Source organism: Lissotriton vulgaris, chromosome 7 (assembly GCF_964263255.1).
Source record: "Lissotriton vulgaris chromosome 7, aLisVul1.2, whole genome shotgun sequence".
NCBI classification, from domain to species: domain Eukaryota; kingdom Metazoa; phylum Chordata; class Amphibia; order Caudata; family Salamandridae; genus Lissotriton; species Lissotriton vulgaris.
Window position 1 is genome coordinate 1,537,176,384 of NC_141695.1, and position 26,620 is coordinate 1,537,203,003.

The window sequence follows — 26,620 nt, forward strand, 5'->3', positions numbered from 1 at the left end:
CGCTTAGCGCGAATATCTCCAAAAGTTGGTAATAGGAGATAGCGATGTTAGCGACTGTTTTCAGTCTCTAACATCTTGGCACGCCTACTTTGCATATCATTAGTGATAAATATCACTGACATGCAAAGTGGGGCACAAGATGGTCGCTATCTCCTACTAGCTGTCGCTAACTGGTGTTAGCGACAGCTAGGTAATAGGGAGATAATTTTATCTCCGCTTTCTTGGCTTTTAAAGCCAAAAAAGCGGAGATAAACCCCCTTGATAATATGCCCCAATTTACCTAATTAATATCCATAAAGCACGGCGATCTGTGACCCCTGTCAATTGGCCATTTTGTGTTGTGACCTAATACTATAGAGGTCACATTACAAACTGAAAGGCAGTTTGCAAGCAACGTTCCTTTTTGCACATCAGACCCAAAATCTTGAAACGGCAATAGCGCACAGAAAATTCTACTCAGCTCTAAAAGTGGTTTAGTTTAGACTTACCAGGCCTGGCAACATTTTCTTAAGAGTTTTATCCACAAAATTCTCCATAACACTTGGAAGCACTCTTTGAAAAAGAAGAAAAGGAAATTGAAAGCACTTAAACTAAGCTCTGTGGCAATCAAATGCAACATATTTAGACTCTATAAAATCCAGTACATCATTCCCCAACAAAATTTGGCTCTAATTTAATGTAGCTTATCCCTAGCACTAAGCTTTGGCGCTTGAACCAAAGCGCAACAAATACAGTAGCAATACATTTTCTCACACAAAAGCTACTTTGTGGGAGGTTCACAAAATCTCCATGCAATGCAGCGCAGCCCCCAGCGAGGCTGCACCGCATCGTATAACAGGGAGGGAGCAGAAGAACACTAGGGGGCATATTATCAAGGGGGTTTATCTCCGCTTTTTTGGCTTTAAAAGCCAAGAAAGCGGAGATAAAATTATCTCCCTATTACCTAGCTGTCGCTAACACCAGTTAGCGACAGCTAGTAGGAGATAGCGACCATCTTGGGCCCCACTTTGCCTGTCAGTGATATTTATCACTAATGATATGCAAAGTAGGCGTGCCAAGATGTTAGAGACTGAAAACAGTCGCTAACATCGCTATCTCCTATTACCAACTTTTGGAGATATTCGCGCTAAGCGTGAATATCTCCAAAAGCTAACACCTGCCCTGAGCAGTTCTTAGCCATGTTATCCAATGGGAGGTGGATAACATGGCTAAGAGCATTAGCTCGGTAATGCATGAATATCGCTGACTTTTCAGCGATATTCATGCATTGCGGCGATTTTTATCGCATTTGCGATAAACCTTGGTAATACCAAGGTTTATTTGCAGTAAAAATTGCCGCAGCCCAGCGGTAAATTTTTTTTTCTAACCAAGCAATAGCGATAATTATCGCTATTGCTTGGTAATATGCCCCTAGGTTCTAAGATTTGGCTCTTTCCTCCCCTTTCGCTTGTGCCGGTGCTGATTTCAGCTGCTGTGAGCAACGCACACACCTTAGCGCAGTAGCGCTAGGGTGTCTGCATGAGTGTAGAATAGGTTTTGTACAGGAAGGGTACACTTCCTGTACAAAATACTGTGCTAGGCACGATGCAAAGCTTTTCCTGCTTTGCATATGTGCTGCAAAGTGCTGCACGCATGCAAAGTCGGAAAAGGAAGGAGAAATTAAAGCATTTCTCCTTCCTTGCGCCTAGTTGAAAAGGGTTCAGTTTTCTCACACTAAACCCAATCTACTGTTTTTAGTAAATTGGGTTTAGTGTGAGAAACCTTGGGTGGTTGCATGGGAACACCCATGCACCACCCTTGGTACACCCCCATGGCGAAAAGTAATGCGAAGCGGCGGAATGCGCTGCTTCACATTACTTTTACGTAATTTTCAGCACTAAGCACGTTTAGCGCTGGAATGGTAGTTAGGAAAAAAAGATTTTTCTCCGTTTTGCATCACTTTTGTGACGCAAACAAAGCGCAAAATCTTAGTAAATCTCCCCCTTTGTGTCAAAAGTTGAAACAGTACTGATGTCAAAACCCTCTTTTGTTGTGTAGGGCTGCTAATTTATGCAATGGGGCAGTAGCAGGGACAGCCCAGCTCGAACGCCCTAGGGTTTTCATAAACTTCGAACAGCTACAATCGGTGATCAATTTTTTCTGTGAAATCCAAACATCTAATAAAACTAGCCATAAATTGTACAGCTTTATATTAGCCAGTTCTCATCATGTAGGAATATGTACTCGAGCATGAACTCTGAGAGCAATTTCTACAAAAAACATAGGGGCATATGTACAAGCCCCTATTGCCCACTACAACGTCACGTTTTGTGATGTTCCTGTGGCGATAGGGGCCTTGCCTAATGTACAAGGATGTGTTAAGCCACTTAACATGGCTTAACGCTGCCTTGTACATAAGGCAGCCTTTCACGCTATGATTAGCATGAAAGGAGTGGGCAGTGGGTGTTGTGGTGGGCGTTCCACCGCCACACCCATTATATTTGGCATTGCCTCGTATGTACAAGAGAGGCATAAATAGGAGACAGCGCCAAAATGAAGACCAGGAAAACCATGGTCTTAAGTTGGCAAAATGAGAAATGCATTATTTCTACTCGTTTTTGTTTTTTCCATGTGTGCTGCCTTGTGAAGCAGCACACATAAAAGTTACAAAATGGCATTTTACGATTGTTTATGTGCAGGAAGAGACACCTTCCTACACATAAACAATCCTCCCCTGCACATAGGCACCCTTGCACTATAGTGCAAGGGTGCCTGCGTTGGCACTAAGTTGCTAAACCTAGCGCCATTGCAGGGGGAAACGCAAGGCTGCACCTCATTCTTGTAAATATGGTGCAGCCTTGCATTTCAGAAGTGGCGGTGGGTGTCGTTAACTCAAAGAGGCTAACGACAGGCTCCGCCACTTCCTTGTACATATGACCCATAACTTCCTAGCCTTTTCACGTAGAGCCGCCTTTTCTCCCGAAATGCAGCAAAGCTGTGGAATGCCCTACCGCTATCACTTCGCTTAGAACCCAGCCTGCTGGTGTTCCGAAAACAGCTAAAAACAGCATTGTTTCCTAGGCCATAAACTAGCCTTCTCCATCTTTCAGTTTCTGCATCACCCTTCTATTTAACATCAAGCGCTGGGATGCTTCCGAGTAGCCATGCGCTATATAAGAGCCTTTCAATTTCAATTTCAATTTCAATGCATTGAAGAACATTAAACTAGTACGTTTGGTTGCAGTGCCCCTGGTGATGTCATTGAAAGGCAACTCTTTGTAAGTATAGCTCTGAACAATTGCTCCTCCCTTGTAAAATATACAACAGCTTAAACCATGGAAACATCATAATGGTGCTGTATATGTCTACAACTCAAAACTAAGACTGACCTGTGGTAAGTCACCTTATTAATTTGCCATTCCGTTTGGTTCAGGTCAATTAATTTATTCTACATCACTGCCTAATGTTGTTATGATTCATTATGACTCAACACAGTAAAGTTTGGCCTGTATCAGAAAATGACTTTAAAAAACTAGAATTTCAGTGGTTCTTTGTAAAGTCAATGTTTCATTTATGGTGTTGGGTTAGCCATCCAGTGATGTACCATTAAGGCACTATGGCAAAGAAAGATTTAGGAGCCCATTAGGATCGCGGATGGACTTGCGTCCGTCCGCGACCCCAGAGTAGGAGGGAACCTCCGCATGGCATGCGGAGTTCCCTCCTGTGCAATTAGGATGTGACCGCCACCCTGGCGGTCACATCCTCTATTTTTAAAATTGCGGCGGGTGCGGCTTCAAGCTGCACCCGCAGCAATGTTAAAAATGCACGCATTGCATTTGTATGTAGAAAGTGGCAGGCACCGCGCGGTGCCTGCCGCTTTCTGCATACAAATGCAGGGGGGTACCCCCCATGTGCACTCTCCCCCCACCCCTTCACCTAGGGGGCCCGCAACGGGCCCCCACAGTGAAGTTACACATGCTTTTTCACGGCGGAAAAGCCGTCGCGGAAAAGCATGTATCAGAGCCCATCCTAATCTGGCTGACGGTGTCTGAAAGACACCGTCACCATATTAGTGCTTTTCCGCCGCGGTTGTAAGCCAGCCGCGGCGGAAAACCTGCGGACGGAAACCAGGACCCACCAGCCATCCTAATGTTGCGGTGGGTCTTTGGTGGGTCCGCTGCGGATTTTCCGCATCCTCCGGGCCGGCGGTGGCTTCCGCCGGCCCAGAGGATGCGGAAAATCCGCAATCCTAATAAGCCCCTTATTTAGAAAAATACTCCTGATATTTTTCATTTTTGAGGAATTGTTACTCACAAGGAAAGCTGTGCAAAGCTCATATACTTGCCAATTCCTTACATTTGCAAAGCTGTGAATGTCTCACAATTACGCTGGTGGAAAAACAGCTGACCACTACCTTTACGTTTTTTAACCATGCCTGGTGCCTACACGTCACTTATCGCAGGTATAAAAAATACAGTTTTCAAAAAACACTCACCCTTTTGGAAGGTTTGTCTTCACATCTAAGATTTCAGTCTTGCATTCTTCAGCACTGAATTTAGGACAAGCTGGAGGCTTGTGTGTCAAGGTGATTTTTGTTATAATTTTGACCTCCATCTTCATTTCAGTTTTTCCGCCAACAATGCTACAGACCGAACAATTGATCAGAATTAAATATTCAACAACTGTTCTGAGCAGGAAAAGAAATGCTCTACATTTAAATGATGTAATGGCACAAATTTGTCTTAGTACGCCTAAATTAGCATATTTTAAAAATGATCTTATCAATGCAAATGGCCATTGTCCTTGAGATATGCCCATTCATTTGAGTTTTACCAACTTACCTCTTTCCGCTCACAGCCGACTTTGTTGTTACAAACATCTCCATTCCATATCCGGGAAGGAATGTGAGCGAGATACCAGTGAATGCAAAACTCTCAATTTTCATTCTGAAAGAGGGACACAAAAACTTAAAATGGACTGCGGCTAAATTATAAAGGTTGCTTTAGTCAGCTGGTCAGTACCAGGAAGTACACTTAGGCCTTTGATATGCTTGCCATTGAGGGGTAGACAACATTTTTTGCACCTGATAAATATCAATAATTCAGAGATCCGAAATTAATGGGCTGATGAATGTCGTCTATTACAAGTTAAGCCCTGCATATTGGAGCATGACATGCTGATTTTGTCACGTTATGCATCAATATCCACGTATCTGAACATTTACTGGGTCTTTTACACTTTACATTTATGCGGGTTAGTTCATCTGAAATGTATTGAAGAATTAGCATGATGGTGTGATCTTTATCATCCACTTAAAATTACGATCTTTCTGCCAAGAAGTATTTCAACAGACATTACATAATTAATGGTTTACTCCAGTCAAGAGAGAAGTCATGACCTACCAGTTTACCAAGCTTTGACAAAGACAATAGGTTTGGCTTTTCTATAGTGCTTACTCAATGAGGTATAACATATAGGGTACACGGTCGTACACAGAACAGGCACAGAAATATGAAGACCATTGCATCTAATGCTCTTCCTGGACATGGTCTCTTTCCTATCATTGCCAATGCCTCCTTCACACATGCACACATGACATCTTCCCAGAAGCTATCAAGACAGGACAGACCCATCCAGTCCTAAAGAAACCTACACTAGACCTTGATGACATCACCAAGTACCAGCCCATCACTCACCAACCATTCATCAGCAAGAAAATTACAAAAGCAGTATGTGTTGAACTCCAAGAACACATCCATGTTAATAATCTCCTGCAGGACTAACAGTCTGGCTTCAGATCACACTAAAGCACTGCATCCTTACTCATTGTATTATGTCCTTTTGACTGCAGGTGAAGAGGATCTCTGCTTCCTGATATCACTGTTCTTTTTAACTGCCATCAACACAGTTGACCATCACACCCTCATAGCCAACTTTGAGTCTTGAATTGGATTCAACTGCAATGTCCTTCACTGTTTCACTACCTTTACAACTGACACCATTTTGTTCACATGGGCACTAGGTCCAGACACAAAACTCCACTTGCACAGTTTGTTTAATTAGGGCACTCCACGCTCCATGGAAGAATGCAGAGTTTGAGAATTCTGCCTTTGGAGCGAAGTAGAGTTTTTTTCTATTTGTGCCTTCAACTGTTGTTTTGGCACTCAGCCGTGAGAGCCAAGATACTCTCAGGTCGCTTGCAGGTGCATGCAAGACTTATCACACCGCAAGCAAGCTCCCACAAGAGGTTGCAAACCCTCGCACGGCTTACGGCCACAACAGCGCCTATCCAGTGCTGATCGCAAATGGAGCGATCAAGCAGATTTTGTGCCCGAAATGCAGCTGAGAGGCTTTTAGAGTGGATTTCGTACTTTGAACTGGCCGTTGGAGTTTTTTTGTTGTGCACGAAGCCTTTACATTAACTTTTTTTTTCAAACTGAAAGGAAGTGCCCCAGAGATTCTAACTTCCTTTTCCTGTCCAGCAGGCTCTTCCCAGTGCTTTGTCGCTCTCCTGGTCACTTTTCATTGACATTTGGAGGTGGAAGGATCACTCTCCTAGTCTGCTGCATATATATCATTGGATGTGAGGACTTTGTATTTGATATAAGTTGAAAAACTGAAGTATAAGGCTGTTGTTTGTTTGATTGGGAGTATGCACGCATGCACCTGTTTTTATTTGTACTTTTATTCTATTTTTCAAATTTATTGTGGTGAGTGGCCTGCAGTTTTAATTAGAGGCATAGTTATTTCTTTGCATGAAATTTATCTTCTTTTGTAAAAGAAAAATGGTGCAGACAGTCTGGCACTTTGCCATAGGTTTTCATGAATGGTTGAGATATCAGTTTAACAAATTTTAATGTTTGAGGATATTTTCACTCATTTATAAAAAAGACAATATTTTTATTTTTGATTTTATGTATTTTAATTTTAAATGTTTAGTTGTATTTTTTTCATTTTTTTAAAATAAGTATAATTTCATTCCCCCCACTATTTTCCTAACATCCAGCATCAACCCCATGTCCGTTATAGGTGCACAACAGAACTCATTGTCTATGTATTATTCCATTGTCACCTGGACCTTCCTGAGTGCACATCCCAACTTGATGCACATAATGGAAACAGTTACATCTGGATGGTGTAATTGTTCTTTGTTATTCTGAGTTTAAATCATGAAAGTTTTATTGGTGTGGTTTTATGAATGTATAGTTTCGAATACTTTTCGGTTTTTCAAGTGTAAAAACCATAAAAGCAACAGTACCATAATTAAAAATACACAGTTAAAACATAGTCTATAGTCATCAGCACAGACCATTATAAAAAGAGCATTCCACTTAAAAGGGTATAAAATATAAGCAAACAGCCGTTGGGGAACTATGATAGTGTGAGTATTTTACAGGTCAGATAGTTCTCCCTGCTATTTCTAAATTTTAGGGCTGATTTAAAAAAAACAATCAAATATAAGGTGCTTTCAGGATTCAACATTTGCAGGTAGCAAAGGGCTGGACGAACCTGGGTAAAATTCTGTTTTTTTTAAAAGGGGCTTTAAAAATAACCTACGGGGTACATTATAGAGGGAACAGACAAATAAAATGTGCACCAAATCCTGCGGAGACACATTGTCGCAGCCGCAGGATGGATAACACTGCGGATCCCTCGGAACAGCTAATAAAAGGTGGAAATAGTCCAGCCAGAACCTTGTTAACAGGAACCGCTCATGTCCTGATAAAGACCATGATAAATAGGGCCCAAGTGATGGCGTGGTTTTAAGCATCACATAATTGCGGATGCTGGATTTTGCCATTTCCACCCCCTCTCGATGAAGTTTTTTCATTAGTGTAAAAGATTTTTTCACAATTTCCACGTCTGTGATAGCAATCGAGTCTGGATTTAAAAAGAGGTTTGGGCGCCTCAGTGCAACAAAACAGCCTTTTAGGTATTTTAGCCATGGGATGTTGAGCATGTGGTCCAGGGACAGTACTTCTTTTAATAGCAGGTGGATTAAGACCAGGTCTTTATTTAGCCAGCACTTTAGCCAAAATACTAATGGCCGTAGTGCTATGATATCATCAATAAAGGGTGTACCGGTTTCCTCCTGAACTATTAAGTTAGAGGATCCTTTTGGTACCCCCAAGAGCTGTTTTAGAAAATTGTTTTCAACCACCCCAATGCCCTCTGCTGCCATGTACCCCCAAAGTTCGCTACTATAACTTCCTGGAGCCACACTTTTTGCCGGGTAAATCTTTAGTAATGCTGCAACTGGGTGCTTACCCATTTTCTTCTCAAAATTAAATATAACGGTGTTTGCCCGAGTTACCTTCCCTATTTGCCTTTGCAGTAATGTTCTCCATTTTACCTGGTGGTCAAATAGAACTCCCAGGTAAGAGAATGTTGTAGTCATGGGAACCTTTTCTGTATTTACCACAAAAGGGTACGATTTCTTGGTGCGCAGCCCCACCTGCATAATAAAGACTTTGTGATATTAATGGCTAAGTCAAGAGCAGCCATAAAACTACAGAAGGTATTCAATAGAGACTGCAAACCTCAGGCAGTTCTAGCCAAGAAGACGGCGTCGTCTGCATATAGCAGAATGAGCAGACCTCTGCACATAACATAGGGGAAGTCAACTCCAGTATTAACCAGGCACTCGTCCAGCTCATTAATATATAAATTAAAAAGAAAGGGGGCCAAAATACAGCCCTGCCTTTCACCCCTGTGAACAATAAAATCCCTGGATACCCTAAGGTCCTGCGAAAATCTAACATTAGCCTTTGTGTCCCTGTGCAGGTCCCTCAGAAGGTTAACCAAGGTGGCCTCCACCCCCACGGCGTCCATGGACTCCCACAGTTTCCCCCGGTTGACACAGTAAAACACGGAGGAAAGGTCCATGAACGCCATGTAGATGGTGCCCTGTCGGGCTATGGTGTACTTCCCGAGGACCATGTACAGATTAATGCATTGTGCCAGAGTGGAATGACCTGGCCGAAATACTGTATTGGATTTTGGAAATAACCCTGTTTTCATCGGCCCAAGATGTTAGTCTGTTCAGTATTACTCCCCCCACGGAGTCGATGAGGGAAATCGGCCTAAAACAGGTGGTACTATTACGGTCTCCCTTCTTAACCCCTTCGCTGCTCATGACGAGCTGAGCTCGTTATGAGGCACGGTTGAGCTGTGCTTATGACGAGCTGAGCTCGTCATGAACAATGGGGTTCTGCTAGAATCAGCACAGGAGGGGAAAACCACTAGCAGCCAAGGTGTTAAACACTGGCACAATTGTAGAGGTTCCCCATGACCATGGGCAGCCAAATGCTGCCGCTGCATTGAACACAGATATAAGAACCGGCGCCCATAAAGACACTTTTGATTTAAAAAGATCTGGGGGCATGCTGTCCGGTCCCGGCACTTTATTATTTTTCAGCCCTAAAATACCTCTTTCAACCTTTTTCATGGTGAAGTGAGGTAAGGATACGCCATGCCGACCGCTATGTAATTCTGACTGGGGTATATTACTCTTAAAGATGGAGCTGAAGTGTGACACCCAATCGTCTTCAGTAATATTAGTACCAACTTCATGCTCCCCTTCCCTATCAAACAGTGGTCTGTTAATGATACCCCAAAATCTCTCACTGTTGCATAATGTGTTGGGATCTAAATGTTCTTGCCAGATCTTATCCTTTAGATCAGCTTTATGTTTTACTAGAGTCTTTTTATAAGTCAGACGAAGGGACCGAATCAGTAAAGGGTCTCTGGGACTAATTTTCAATGCAGCCTTTAACTCTCTTGCTGCTTTCGTGAAAGTATGGTCGAACCATTTAGGGTCCCTAGATGATGGACCAGATATAGGGACGGTTAACATAGACCCTACTTTTGTGACAATCCCCTCAAAGGCTTGGAAGATATCCAGGGGGAGGGATGTTGGGGACACACACAGTTTTAATTCGGGGGCACATGATTTATGGATACTTTCATAAAGTGAATCCGAATTCACCTTAAGTCGACGCCTTCCGTCCGTGGGTTTCAAAACACCCTGGGATATCGACTTTTCCTGTAGGTTCAGTAGATTCCCACCCAGGTAAACACAGACTGGATTATGATCGCTGTAGATACTTTCCTGTATTTTAAAGCCCAATATGATGGATTGTAGGCCATTAGAGTACAAAATATAATCTATAAAGGACCCCCCGGTATGGCCTTTAAATGTGGGGACGGGCTGGTTACTACAAACGTACACCACAGACAGGGCAGATGCCAGATCACATTCATTTAATAAATGGTTCAGCATATCTCATCAACCTGAGTGTTCAAAGTGAAGGGCCTCCAGCCTATCACATCCCAATTATCCCATAGCAGAGAATATTGGGTTCCCACATGGGTGCACATTGAAGTACCGGTTAGCATGATATGGTGGGAATTAGTTCCTCAATTCTGTCTGACAAAATCGCCCAATTGGGCAATCTTACATTCCCCTCTAGCATTTACTGCATTATAGAAATTATTCATGATCAGCATTACATTCCCTCTTTTTAGGGTGACTGCTTGAATATCAGTGTTGTTGGAGAATATTGGTTCAACTACACAGTTCACGGCTAAGGAAATATATAAAGCCAAACCTCTTTTAGCCCTGCCACTGCGTGACAATAAGGCCAGTACAAAAAAGGCTTTGTAGCCTTCTAAAAAAATATTGCATTCCACCATCCAAGACTCCTGCAAACTGATCACCGGAAATGCCCTTATAAACTCTACCCACTTTGGGTCTTGAACCTTCCCCACCAGCCCCGCGATGTTCCAGGAGATGACAATATAAACCAGTTGTCTTGATGAAGCCACCGAAGAGGCCGCTTTCAAACCCTCTGGACAACCAGCTTGGCACCCCTCGTCCAAAATCTGTCCGCGAGGTCCCCCGCTGTATACTGACATTGGGGAGATGACAGCGGATCATTGGAATCTATATGTACCTTTAGTCAGTCGCAGTTTTAACGATGAGCGGGCTGCGAATCTGTTTGGCGCTAGTCAGAAGAATAGGGGATACCGTTCCCCCCAGGTGCTATCTGCTACAATACGGGGGTCAGGTGGTTAAATCTATTAGATCTGATGTCAGATTCAGATCTACCTGGCTGCCAACTAGTATGCGAGATAGGGTTGATACTATTTGGTGGAGCTGGTTGATAGAAGAAACCCAGGGGGAGGATCGGTATTCCAGGGCCTGTGTTAAATTTTCTTGCTTGGGTCTCTCTGAATAATCTCTCAACGATCGAACGATCACTCAAGTTCACAATTATACAATCAACCCCACCTAACTTTCTTGAATTCCCCACCCATTCCACTCGCCGCGCCATGATGATATTGGGCCATATGTATCATAGTTCCGTTTTGCGAATTCTACATAGCGAAGTTTAAGGAATCGCTATTTAGAAATCGCAAAATGGTATGTATGAAAAAAATCGCTTTTTTTTGCGATTCCTTAATCTTCCTTATTTGCGAATTCGCAAGTTGCGAATTCGCAAATAAGGAATAATTACCCATTCATTCCTATGGGCCAGGAGGCCCATAGGAATGAATGTGAAATGCATTTCATTTTGCGAATCGCAATTTGTGAATTCGCAGAATGAGATTGATTTCAAGGGTGCAGGGGTGTCTCAAGGACACCCTGCTGCACCCCTGAAATCAGCATGTGTGTGCATATGGCGCACATACATGCCCTATGGGCATGTATGTGCGTCACATGCAACATTAAAAAATGCCAATTAGTGTAGTGCTGGCCTAGCATTGATGACTTATGCTGATGATTCGCAGATTGTTTTTTCGTTATCTAAATCTGATCCTCTATCTCCATCTGTTCTTAAACTAGGCCTCCATGAAGTCTTCAGCTGGATGTCTAAAAACCAGCTGAAGCTCAATGGGGAGAAAACAGAGATCCTCCTTCTTGGTAAAAACAGAGATCTCTGGAATGACTCTCACTGGCTGTCTTCCCTGGGTGTTGTTCCTACCCCAGCTACCCAGGTTAGAAACCTGGGGGTCTACATCGATGATTCCGTATCGATGAGGCAACAGGTTAGTAGAGTAACTGGCACTTGCTTTGTCATCCTCAAGTGGTTGCGTAAGATCCTATGGATGCTGCCTCCTGCGACCCAGAAGACCGTGGTCAATGCACTAATTACATCCCGTCTTGACTACGGTAACATCCTTTACCTGGGTTCGAACCAAGCTGTCGTGAGACGTCTTCAACTGGTCCAAAACTCCGCGGCCAGGTTGTTGTGTAAAATCCCCAGAACAGCGAGGATTTCTAAGCATCTTAGGGATCTGCATTGGCTCAGGGTGGAAAACCGGGTTAGGTTTAAAGCCCTGAGTTATATGTTTAGAATTAAAGCGGGTACTGCTCCCAAGTACCTACAGGAGTTGGTTAGGCCGTACCTCCCTAAACGCAAACTCCGTTTCCTCAATGCAGCAAAATTCACAGTGCCTAGATTTAAACTGACTAGAGTTGGAGGAAGGTCCTTTTCCTATCTGGGCCCGACCCTTTGGAACTCCATCCCCCTCTGCATCCGGAAGGAAGATAACTTCGCCGCGTTTAAGAAAAGCATTAAGACATGGCTTTTCGATAAGTAGGGGGCCTTCTGTCCTCTGCCTTCTGTGTACAGCTCTGTCTCCATAAGTCCCGGCGCCGGGAAACCCTTTGTAGGTATCTGTGCGCCTTATAAATGTAATAAATAAATAAATAAATAAATAAATATTTTGAAACAATATCACAATTTACCACCAACTGAACGTTGGTGGTAAATTGTGATTTCCTAAGCTGAATTCGCTACAGTAAAATGCTTCATACATAGCATTTAAGGAATCGCAACATTGTGATTCCTTAAATGCTAAAGCAAAAATTGAATCGCAAGTATTTGCGATTCCTTAAGATGCGATTTTTTGATACATTTCTATTAATGCAAAACAGCCTATTGTGATTCGCAAAGGCCGAATACGGTGAATTTCGGCCTTTGCAAATCAAAAAAAGATTGATACATATGGCCCATTATCTCCTATTTCAGGGCCTGCCGATGTATTACTAGAAAGCCAGTGAGTCACCTTGGTCTTAAGCTGATAGAAAACTTCTGTGGAGCCATGGGGATGGCGTGGCACATTGCTTAAAATGACCACCAGTGGTGTAGATTGGGGGGGCAGATCTATTACTAAAGAGTTCAAGCTGCTAATGGTTGTCTCCCCCCGATTCCCACCCCTGTTATGCCCTGGGCCCTGCAATATATAATTATGCTGTGCCATTAAGGGTGGCCTATTAGTTGCCGTATCCTCAGTAATGCCCCTTGCCACGCTCTCTGAAGATCTAGTACCCAGGCAACTCCCCAAATGGTCCCTATTGTTGGATGGAACATCACGATTAAAGTCACCAGGTGCTTGTACAGGGCCTACTGAAGGAGTCGGCTTAGTTGGCATGATATTTGCAATAACAGGAGGACGAGAGGAAATCTGATTCATAGCAGCTAGCCTGTGCTCTATATCAGACAGCTTAGACATTATTGATACCAACCTTTCCTCCAACACAGCACTCAACACTAATTTAATAGTTTCCAACAAGTGCTTCCCACCCCCGGTTGCACCCCCTAATACTGGAGGCGGTACCTGCGATTCATTAGGTTTAAATATTTTTGCTTGACCCACAATAGCCTTACACTTCCTCTTGACGCTACCTGCGGGAAGACCATCCTCCCTTAGAGGTGGTGGTGGGAGTGGGCTGGAGCCATGGAGAGCCTCTGGTGACACTGCACAGATCTTCCGACCCGGCCCACCCTCCCCCATAGTTGCGGCGTTTACAGGGCCTTTTTTGTTGACAATCGTTATTACAGGGGACAAATGCTTCAGTGGTGCCACACCCTTATCAACAGGTATGTCATTGGGTAAGTCTATGACCAATATTTCGTTGACTGTGCCCGTACAATGTCGGGAGCCCTCTATTCCTTCTATCGTGATGTTAGGGGTATTAATAGGGCTCTCCCGAAGATGTTGGAGAGAATCCACCAGTGATCTGGAAAGACGCCTATTCACCAGTTCAATTTCCTTATCGATGACTGAGGCTGATCTCGATAGAAAAGCATCCATGGTTATAACTGTAGATTTTGCGGCTGCTATTACCCCTATCGGAGCTGTCTGTAACGTCCTTCTGACCATGGTTGCTGACCTTCAAAAAAATGGGATGGCCTCACTTCGTGTCAGTTAACAACCTAACTGTGGCAATCAATCAATCTGCACAATTCAGTGGCAATCAGCATGTAACATTAGTAACATTAGATACACAAATGAATATTAACCAACCATCCGGAAGTTCGTGTCCAAGAGATAAATAACGTGGCCCAGCCCGGCCTCTTCCGGACGCTGACTGACGTGGGACGGGCCAAGGCAACGCCGGGGAGCGTCCTGCGCTGCGGGAGGTGCTAATTTCTTTTAAGTGCCTCCGGGCGCTATGGGATGACGCGAAGAAAGGGCGCCACACAAGAATGCCGGGAACTGAAGTCCCCTAATCGCCCAAGACTACCTCCAGCTGCGGCGTGAATAGCAAGGAACTGAGCCGCTCCGGTGGCTGGGAGGTGCACTGAAGACTGCAGGCAGGTAGGTGCGTAGTGGCAGTCACAACAGGGTTCACCCCATCTTATGGGAGTAAACGTGTCTCAGGGAACTCCGAGAAAGGGGTAGCCCTTTAGTCAAACTCTGTTATGTTCCACCATCAGGCCAATGTGTGTTGGAAAGTCATCAAGGGTCCTGCCCCGCAGTGTAACCTGTTCGGGTCGGGTTCCCAGACAGGAATTTATAGTTACACAGTATTGCTAATTATTTAAAATAACTTAAGTAAACACACTTAATGACATTGTTTGTTTGTACTACTAAATAAACTGCAACAATGACACGTTTCACTGATGTTCTTCTTGCATGTTTGCATTTAGGTGCACAGGAGAAGCGACATCACCCCCAGTACTACCAGACAGATGGTCTGTACACAACATGATGCGTGAATGACTATGCAACACAGACATCTCTTCAGCTTGTAAAGCTAAGTGCCACTTAAGACTGACAGTTTCAAGGTGGTCACAAAGAAATGTGCTGCCACGAAAGTGGCTAATGGGGAAGAGAAGAAACAGATTTTCACCATTGGTGTGCCGACCAGAACATTTTACGGCAAACTTGTGCTTGAGGAACTGGCCTCATGCGATCAAGCTGATAGCAGCACTACTGCATCAACAGCACCCCCCCAACCTTTACCCAAGACCCGGTCTATCAGTAAAGCAGCCACTGCAATCATGTTGATACCAACAAGTAGTGATGTTAAATTGGATTTGTCTCTTTTACAAAATAGTGCATATTCATTTCAGGAAAACAGAGCAAAGTGGTCAGCAGCCACAGCCAGCAATACTACATTTAACTGAAGTTCGAGGAGAACAGGAAGTTGAGCTTCCATCTGAGCAATAACGTTCTCTTTTAGGATCATTGGCTCCCAGATCCACAGTAAGAAAAAGGAAGGGTACTACTCCACCACTTCTGATGATGATGAAAGGGACATGGAGTCGACCCTGGCAGAGTCCAGGAGACAACAGGAGAAGCAAGGGAAAAGAATAGTTCCTAAAAGACTTAGACTTATGGAACGGGATGATGAGAAGGATGACGATGACAAGACAGTCATGGTGGAAGGTGACACAGAAGAGTCTGACACTGCTATTCAACCTGCTCCAAGGAATGTGGCACAGATAGCACTGCCACCAGCTCATGCAGGGAACCAGATGGGTGATGTTAAAAATACCTACAGGTATACCCAAACCATACTTTTTTCGTAGGGTACCTGGGGTATGAGATAAAATCGTGAACCAATTGGGGTTTATTCTGAACACAATTGATTCAGGTATACCCTCTTTAAAAGTACCAACATGTTTCGTCCCTCAATGTGAGCCCTCGCGGGTATGGGGCCTTCTTCAGGGCTGGAATATCTACTCCTAGGTGTCCCTGCTCTATACTCAGCACACTTTACATGCAAAATGAGGCCTAGTGCACTCACCTTTGTTCCCTAGGTTCCAGTAGTATTTCTAAAAGAAAAGGAGACATAAGGAGGAAAGGAGGAACAAGTGGGACATTTCTCCTTGTTTAACTGTAGACTGGTTGCTTTCATTGTGACTATCTCCATCTGTGTACCCGATTGTAGCACTCTATGATTTAATATATCCTGTGTTCCTTAATTATATCTGTCCAGATACCTCAGTGTTATATCTATGAAATAGTGATCTCTATATCTTCGTTCAATGATTTGAAAAGCAGGGTGTTTTATGACACTGAACCAACTTTTTGTGAGCTAAAAATGCATATATCTTGCAACAAAACATCGAAAACTTTGCTTTTACACCCATCACATGCTATGTAGTGAAAGAACACAAATCTGATGTATTAGTGTCTTTGATGTTATCGCATGCACGCTAGTGAAAGCGAATATTTTTTTTACATGCTTACCTACTGGGATTTGCTCATTTGCACCATGCGGATTGGGGCATATGGTGCCGTCTTTTAGTCACACACCGTGGAAAACAATGGAATACATATCATGTAGTATGGCTAAATGGTGGAGCTTATTCCCCATTATTGAACCCTAGCATGTTTGTCCAAAAACGAACATCCTCTCTTTTAAATCCTAGGGACCAAGATGTGTTCCAGATCTAACTGAATATTAAAAACATAGGAGTTACTCCTAATCAGAATCATTACAAAAGGTGAGAACATATAAAAATACCTTGTAGGTTAAACTGAGAGACCCTTTAATCATAGGTGTGTTTTAAATATTATGCACATCAAGAAGGGTGGTGCTATTATATGAGGCGAGAGAGAGATCAAATCCTCACTGAACCCCGACATATATAAAAAAGGATTACCTCAAACTCAGCCAAATTTGGCAAAAGGTAATTAGAGATTTTTTTATAAACAACAGTAGTATATTACAATAGGAGATGCCTTTAAATGATGGGTGGTGAGATGATATGTTATAATTTTCCATATTATATAGGGAAGAGAGAGACGTAATCCTCACTGAATTCCCGACATATACCAAAAAAGATCACCTTAAATTCAACAAACTTTGACTAAAGGTAATTAGAGCTGGTATTAGCATAAACAACTCAGTAAATAGTAGTACATCATAGTATGATATGCCTTCAAATGATGGGTGCTTTTTATCATTGTAGTTATCATTGGAGCAATATCGATTTACTCCCTTTGATCTGGAGACACAACCAGCTGAGTGCAGTTGCACCGGTGAGACTAAATAGAGAATAGAGATGAAGTAGGTTGGATGACAAGTGGTGTTGAATAAATAGTTGGTGAGGAGAATGATGTGGTCTGTCTAAAGGTCTCCCGATGGGGATGATTGGAGCGCTTAAAGGTCTAAATTTTGTGTAATCTGTTTACATTGTATGTAATGCATTATTGTAGTGAACAGGACAATATGAGTTTGCTCATGACAATCCATTTTTTAAGTGATATGTATATATATATTTTTCGTTTTTATATAGGTGTAATTATTGATCGATAGGAGATCCATTGTGTAGGGAGAAAATAGCTTTGTCCTGAAGAAGGTGGTCCAATTGTACTTATACCACCTAAGCACATCAACACCCAGTGCTGGTTGGTGTTAAATTTGGAAAAGTCAGCAATCAAACTGAGACAGGGGATGTACACCTATGCTTTGTGCTATCTATATTGTGTCCAAATTAACATGTATAAGACAAATTCAGTTGTCTAAATGAATTCTCCTTCTTAGTTATGAAGGAAAAAAAATGTTTAATCCAGGAATCAATATGTTTTAAAGTTTTTATGAAAATTACTCATGGAAATACAAAAGGTGTATATTTTTCGTATAGAATAGAAGGAAGGGATTTTTTTATATACATATCTACGTGTGTGATTATAAGTGCTTTAAACATCCTGAGTGGAAAGCAGAGTGTGTGGAGTATGAATGTGGTCATACAACCAGTTTAATTAATCTCTGGTAGTTCTTACCAAAGGGAACACTTTTTTTAACCTTTAAGTTACTGGGAGTGCTATCCCTTTGGGTCTTTGATCCCCTCTCCTTGGTTTTAAGGTTCATAAATATGTGCCTTGATCTCTTGTGTGACACAGAAGCCTTCTCACGTTAGGGATCATGATCTTGAAAGTAATTGATCAAGGAATAAATACTCCCCAATTACCCAGTGACCTCAGAACAAATAATAAAAAAAAATACGACTGCTGCAAAAACTTGATCCACTACCAACATAACCAATACATCCGGAAAAACAAAACAAAACTCAAAAATAACACCAGTATATGATCAACCCAGCATCTCATCCTTCAAATGTGCATGAGAGCCTGTGGCTATCGCCAACAGAGAACCACCTGCCTTCTCAAGTTCTCCATGAGAACACGCAAGAAATAATAAAGTCCAAGAGCAGCATTGCCACAGTCATTCATCTAACTGTTGACTATCTGAAACGGTGTGAAGAACCATCATAGCAGCTTAAGGGTGCTAACCGTGATTTGCAAAGCACTAAGAAAGATGTTACACTGTCCAAGTCAAGGAGTAGCACGGTTCTCTACATGCTCTCTTGATCTCCCCTTGTAAAAAAACTGTACCTGTTTCTTTGACCTCTGGGTGACTTTGGTTGCCACTTAGATGTTCCTGTCTGTGGTTTGAGGGCAAGACCTCTGTGAATGATTTGAATGCTTAACATTTTTTAAATGTGATTTGAGCCAGGTCCTAAATAAATAGCAAATAATCATCCTGAGAAGTAATGACGGCAATCATCCTTACCTCCCTTGCGAAGATTAAATGAAAGTTTTACAAAAATATCTGAGTGGCCTGCAATGACCTGATATTCTAGGACCACTCAAAAGGCCCCTTCATTGCCGACTAAGGGCCTGATTTAGATTTAAGCTAACCAGTTACTCCGCTCAAATCATGACGGATATCCCGTCCACCAAAATATAAATCCCATAGGAAATTCTGTGATTTATATTTAGGCCGATGGGATAGCCAACACTGTTGTGACGGAATAACCCATCTGCAAACATCTAAATAAGGCCCTATGTCTCTGTCCTTGAGATTGAGCATTTTGGAAAACTGAAATTTAACATTTTCAAGGGTGTTCAAGCACTTATCCTCTTCAGTGTAAATTCAAATTACATTGTCACACTTTGCATTGTTTTCAAGGTCCTAACACTTCAAGTGCAGTGAATCTACCTCAAATATTGTATCATGAACCTTTTATCAAAGTCTGCAGCAGCTTCCCTTTGACATAATTTCTTATCATTGTGAAGGCGTCAGCAAGACTGTTTTGTACCTCCACAATGTCTGTTTTTGGAAAATTAGACATTTATTACATATGGATGCCTTGAAGAGATGTTCAGAGAATGTTCATCATGAGTGGAACATTGTCATGCTTAGTTACCATGATCAAAAAGACCATTTGTTTCAAGGTAGGGGCTGTACCTACAGTTGGGACATTGTCCAGTAGCTACTGCCTTTGTCCATCCAGATGCTGCACAGTTACTATAACAGTTGAAGTGCATGCATTTCTGAGATATTAGCTAATGATTACCAACATGAAATTTCAAATAAATACTCAGTTCAAGCAGCAGGCTGGGCTATCACATTTATCCTTCCGTTCCGTATTGACTGAATCACAATATAACACTACTTAGTTCATCAGGATGTTTTGCTTCAAATCCAGAACACTCTGTAGATATGTACATAGGCTTCCACAATGATTGCCTAAATAATAAGTGTTCGTCCGGTCTACTGCGCCTAAATTTTGACCCTATTCAGTTGTATTAGAGACCCTGTATGCATCCCTGATCCAATACTGATTTGGAACATAGCCGGGATATGAAATATTGAAGAAGGCAATCACTGCTCTGGCTCAATAAACAAAATCTGCACATGCCCACACAGCCGTGACTGCTTTTCGGGATCCTTTATAAAGTCTGTCTTTTCTGACAAAGCCCTGCATCTCCTTGCTTGCCACCAAGACTGACCATAACAAGGTGAGACTGCCACGCTTTGTGACTGCTCAGGTATCACCACTGGGCAGGAGTTGTATTAGATTCCGTTTTACCTGAATAAGCAAAAAGTTCTGTGACTCTGTCAAATCTACTGACAAGCTCATCCATGTTGATCCCCGGTCCCACATAGAGAATGGGCTTAGCCAACTCCAGGCTAGGGAAAAAGTCTCAGCATGGGATGAACAGGGAGATGATTGCCAGACACATGCACCTCTCCTTAGAAAAAAACTACTACACAGTGTGTAATGCTGTGTGTATGGAGGTTGTGCAGTGAGATCAAAAACTGCCTCACCTCGCCATCATCATCAGCAACAGAACAACTGGAGGGTTAAAAAACATGCAAGATTAGTTCCTTTAACTCTGAGAATGAATACTTTATGTTGCATCAATGTGTTGAGGGGAGCAAAGCAAGCATCAGATCTTATGAGCCAGAAAGAAATATGTCTGTCTGTGTGCTGTCCATGCCACATCGCTCATATTTTGCTTTAGAACAATCGAAAAATAGTCAGTCATTTACTAACAGGACAGTCACTGCTCCTCATGGTTTCCTCTGTTTTGGCAAGTATGGGGATATATCTAGGAGATATTTGAAATAATATTTGTGAGTACCTGGGTCCTAATTGTAATTTACAGATAGTGATGGCACTTATGACCTGGCTTAAATAATGTGGAACGCTAACTTCGTGTTTTCTCTTTCTGTCTTTCTTTCCCATGGAAGGTATTTCTTATGACAAATGAGAAAGGAGAGTTCTGATCAGTGCTTTTATTAGTTAACAGCTTCACTTTTTTCTCTAAGCAGATGCCAGCTGGTGACCTAGTGCTGGGCTCCCTGCAACGGGATTGTGGATGGAGGATAGTGCTCCATTGACTTTTTCTTCTGTATTCCCGCCTTCTTCACTAGGGTTGTCATGGGGCACACAACAAATCAACGATGAAGCTTCCTCGGGCACCTCCTAAGAGTGGATCAAGCAGGGCACTGGCTGCAGTGACATGTAATATATACACAGTACATTTGAGGAACTTCTGGCCATGATAGATGCCTCTGAGAAGTACTTATAGAGTAAGATCGACTCTTTCTCTATGGAACTTGGCCTTATCTGAGAAGACTCTCTAAAGATTTCTGAAGGGCTCACTACTGTTGAGGGCACTGTGCAATCTCAACTCCTGCTGTCCAACCTACGGACCTCTGCATCATGGCTCTGGAGGCCCAGAAGTGGTGCCATGACAATGTCCACATCGTAGAGCTGCTGAAGTGAACTGAGGGCTTATCTGGAAGCTTGGCTGCAAGAGGTGTGGGCAGTCTAGGCAGAGGTCAAGGAGACTTCTTCATGGACCCATCTGCAGCATGGGATTGGATAAGGCAACATGACAAGGCTGCTGCACAGCCTGATTCACATGAGCTGTGGCAGCCCCCACCACAGAGGCAAGGATATCGGTGCATGGGAACATCCCGCTCTTCTAAATCATGGGTGGTGTTGGTAAAGTCAAGAGCAGTGAAAAATGCAGCCTCTTTGGGAGCCAGTGAGACTCTTCTCGATGAGCGTCTCCGGATTACAATGTCTCTACTTTCTGACTCTAAGGTCTCAGTTGTACCATACTGGAGAATATATTACTGGGGGGTCACCCCAGACATGGTGGTGTAAAAAAGTGCCCCTTTTTGAAATGGTAACTCCCACTTTTTGCCTTGTATGTGATGCACTTTTTGACAGAAATGCACTGGGTTCCTGCAATCCAGTTTCCCAGTGCCAAATCTCTTCCCCTAAAACTGTACAATTGTTTCCCCAATTGGCAGTACTTTTAGCACCCCTTGTAATTCCTAGTAAATGGCACCCTTTGGTAACTAGGACAAGGAGGTTAAAGAGGGTCTCTAAAGCTTGCAGCATATATAGTCTCACCCTAAGGGTCCCCTTCACAACAACATGCAAACTGCCATTGCAGGCTGCATGCCTTGGTGCAGACAAAAGTGAAGATGAGGCATGGCACACATCCTGTGAGCCATGCCTATAAAGCACTGCATGCAGTATAGGTAAGTCACCATTACAGCAGGCCCTACAGTCCTAAGGCAGGATGTACTATACCACATGTGTGAACATATCTGCCTGAGCAGGTACGCCCCTGTGATGTCTAAGTCAATTCTTAGATATTACAAATAAACTTCGAAACCATTTTGAGTACAAGTGCTGTACACTGGTATTTACGAGTCCCCCAGCTACATGATGGCTTCACAGAAATTAGAGATGTTTGGCATCAAACATCTCATATTAATAATTCCCTCACTTATTCTAGTGAAGGATTTATTAATACATGCACCCAGAGGGCACCTTAGAGGGGCCCCCGAAAACCTACCGACTACTATAGTACATGCTGGCTGTTTGGTGCAGACCGGCTTGCTACCACAGATAGGTTTCTGACCCTCTGCAGGCAAGAACCCACACTATCTGAGAGCAGAAACAATGTCTGCTCCAGCCTGAGATTTGTCACCTCCTCCAAGAAGGATGGCTAAGTGACCAGCATCTGAAAGAAGGAGGCTTCAACGGCCTCTGACACCTTTGTTATGCGACCCAAGGCTACCTCCGAGAGGAAATGCCACCCCCTGCCCAAGCCCATTTGGCACCAGGGCAGGTGAGAAAACAAGCTAGTCAGGAGGCGTGTTCCCTTCTCAGGCTAGAACCACCCCTAAGGTGGGCTACCTGATGTGAATACAACTTTTAGAAATCCACCATCTTATTTTTAGCTGAATTAGTGTCAGGGTTATGCCCACTTCTCATGGGAAGTGGTCATATAGAGGGTATAGACACCCTAAAGGTAAGTAGCCCATTGGCTACTACCTGTAACTCCCCTTAACACCTCTAAATTTAATATTTAGGGGGCACCCCTGATACCAGGAACTCAGATTCAATGAATTAAGAAGAGAGGACAAAGAAGAGCCATGAAAAAAGTAAGAACTGAAGATTACTGTTAACTTTTAGCGCCAAACCCTGCCTGCCTGGACACGTCTTGACAATCGTGACCAGCGACTTGTCCTGCAGTCGACCAGCTTTGAAGAACCCCAGAAGACAGCCAGTCCTTCACAAATTGCCAGCAATCTCCTTTGGGGAAGAGGAGCCACTCCTCTGCAGGCCGCAGGCACCTAAAATGCAAAATTCAGTTTACTTAGTTGCCGCTCCCCGGCTAGCCCGACAAAACAGATTCCCAGGAAGACCTGAAGGTCAGATGTGTCCCCCCACCAAGTGAGAGGACACCTGGACAAACTGGAGCTGCACAGTACCAAATTCTCAGGGTACAGGACCCCTTGCAACATACAGAGCCTGCAAGAGCTCAACCTGGATTCCTACAGCACTGAGACTGAGCAGCCGTCAAGGGACATCAGCACCACAGAAGCCCACTTCCAGAGTGGCCCAGCTGACCTGATTTTACACTCTCATCTGGCGAGACCGACAACTGCAAGGCCCTTGTAAGCACAGAGTCCAGCCAACCTTTTTATTCTACATCTTAGCCCCCCAGCCTGGGTACCGATGAACCAGCTGTGCCCCCTAATCCCCAGGGCCCTTGTGACCCAAGCCCCCTGTTAGGTGCTCCCAGACACATCCCCCAAATCCCTGTTGGCAGCCTGTTTTTAGGTAGCGCTCCTTCCTTCCACTGGCATAGCACACACTGCAAATGACCTGACCAGCACCTCTATACCTGGATGCCCCAGAACAGGTAACTGGTGGTACTTTGGACCTGGGCCTCCTACGACCTGGACCTGGACCTGGACCTGGGCCTCATACGACCCTAAGTCCTAAAGGAGATCCAGATTAACCGATTGGAATTAACTGTATGCAACATATGCCTTTTTGAAGCGTTGCTGTGTGAAGACGCGTTAAAGTGAACTATTTACTTACCTGTCAAAAATCATACTTAAACAAGTACTTACTTGATAGCAAAGTTCTTGGTATCATAATGTATATAAAAATACAAGTTATGTGTTGGTTTTATTCTTGAGTGTGTGTCTCACTTATTGTCTCTGTAAGTACAACAAATGCTTAGCATTACCCTCTGATAAGCCTAAGATGCTTCCCCACACTACCAGAAAGGGGAGCATTTAGGGCCATATTTACTGCAAATGCTGCACTGATTGAGAAGGAGAGATCAAGAGTGCATCATATTTACAGAAATATGGCACTCTCCTCCCTACTTCCTAGCGCCGGTGCAGGAATGTGCGTCCATGGCCGGCCACATCGGTGGGGGAGGAGTGGGAGGCCATGAAGATTGTGATTCGGGGATATTGCATCTCTAACAAAGTGGGTGTACAGGCCCAGTTGCACTCCGATATCAATGGGCAGAAAGCAGTGCTTGATGGTCTCCCTATTGAGCTGGGGGAAACCCCATATGGTTGAAAGCACATACTGGAGAAAAGAGAGAAACAGTTTGCCCTGGTTGATTGCCTGCACCACTTTGATTACAGGGCGTATGTGGGCAGTGCATATATTGAGTGTGATAAATTGGGTACAATTGTAGCATGGATCCTATGGGGCAAGGGTTGTGGGCCCCCCACCCTCCAAGTTCAGGATGTTTCAGGACACAATGTCTTTACCCAGGCGAATATTAATACAGCTTTTCTTAACTTCTGAACTCGGGTTGGTGAGGTGGTAATGTTAGATTACATAGCAGCTTCCTCCCCAGTATCCCTTGTTTCCACTGTGGGAGATCGATTGGTTGCAGACATTACTGAGTAAAAAGTACATAGCCCTTAAGGAGATGGTGAGGGGGAAGGTACCCAAATTGGATGGGTTGCTGATAGAATTTTATGCTGTTTATGCTCAGATCTTGTTGCTAGACTTTTAGCTTTATTTGTTGACTCCCGGAAATGCTACGTGAGGCGGCTATTGTGCCCCTTTTAAAGAAAGAGAAAGATCCGCTCCACCACGACTTTTTATTACCCCCTCTCAATGCTCGATGCTGATTACAAGATGTTGAGTAAATGTAGTGGAGACCCGTCTTCTTCCCATATGTGCAGACCGGTTAACCCTGACCAGCCTGACTTAATACCCAATTGTAGCACCATGCTCAGTATCCGTCAATTGCTCCTGGCTTTGGACTAGCGAGAGAAATTACCGGCAACTGTGCTGATTATTTCAGTGGATATTAGCAGGCCTGAGCGGTGAACTCCGCTCTGTTCGTGGAGTTTGCAGAATTTTCTGAAATCTCTACTCCGCGGAGTTCGTGGAGTGCCGAAAACTCTTCTAGGCATTAAATGCGGTAGAGCTTTTTCCACACATATGTTCGTGAATGGTAAGTAGAGAACATGTAGCGAAACTCAGTGAACTACGCCCGGGCTTAGATATTAGGAAACTTTTGATTCCTTCTGTATGGTGTTTCTATTTGCAACCTATTTAGTATGTGTTAGTACTGACAGTCTTAGGGTGGTCTACTCCCAACTTTTTCCATGCCTCCCTCCATTTTCCGATTTCTTTTGGCTGGTTTTAGGACTCTGTGCACTTTACTACTGCTGGCCAGTGATAAAGTGCTTTCAGTCCCTCCCCTAAACAATGTAATATTGGCTTAACCTTAATTGGCATACTTAATTTACTTAAAGGCCCCTACTAAAGTGCACTGCATATGCCCAGGGTCTTGAAATTAAATGATACTAGTGGGCCTGCAACAGTCATTATGCCACTCACTTTATTAGCCCTCTAAAACTCTAACCATGGGTCAGGCCTGCCATTGTAGAGCCTGTTTGTGCATTTTAGCCCTGCCACTTCAGTCTGGCCAGATAAACCTCTTGACAGGCCCAACACAACCCTTTGTATACATATAGAACACCTCTAAGGTAGGCCCTATATAACCCACAGGGCAGGGTGACATGTATTTAAAAGGCAAAACATGTACTTTAAACTTTTTTTCTCTTGGTAGTAAAAAACCTCCCAATTTCCATTTTCCCTACTGCTATGACTATCTCTCCCTTATAATAAAATTGGGATTACCTTATTACATCTTTTAAGTCTAATTCCTAATTGTGAAGCGATAGTCTTTTCAAATTTGGTGTCACTGAACTCACAATACAATATCGCTGCTTATGGTGGAGTTGGATTTTAAGTTAAAGTTTATCAAATGCTACTGTTAGAAAGTTGGCATTTTCTTACTCTTGCCATTGAGTGCCTTCTGCCTGTCTTTTATTTAACATCTATTGTGGGTGACAGCTGGGCTTTGTGCATTCCCTCTAGACACCCACACACAAAGGGAGCTTAAGTGTCACTGATAGGCCATCTAAATCCTGATGGGCCATCCTGTGCAGGATGGGCTGACACTTACACCTGAATAAGCCTTGCCCTGTCCCCACATATAGAGGCTGCTAACACCAATATAGTGAGTCTTGAGCAAGGTCAGGAAGTAAGGACCTCTGTGCACCTCAAATCTTTCTTTGGATTCTCCCCACTTCATAGGAACAACTGGGTATAATTACTGGATCGCTAACACCATAACTTCAGTACACCTCTGGACCTGTGGCCACTCTGCCAGAAAGATGAACTGCTGCCAATGACTGTTAATCTGCCAGGCTGCTGCTTTGCAGGACTCTTACCTTGCTGTC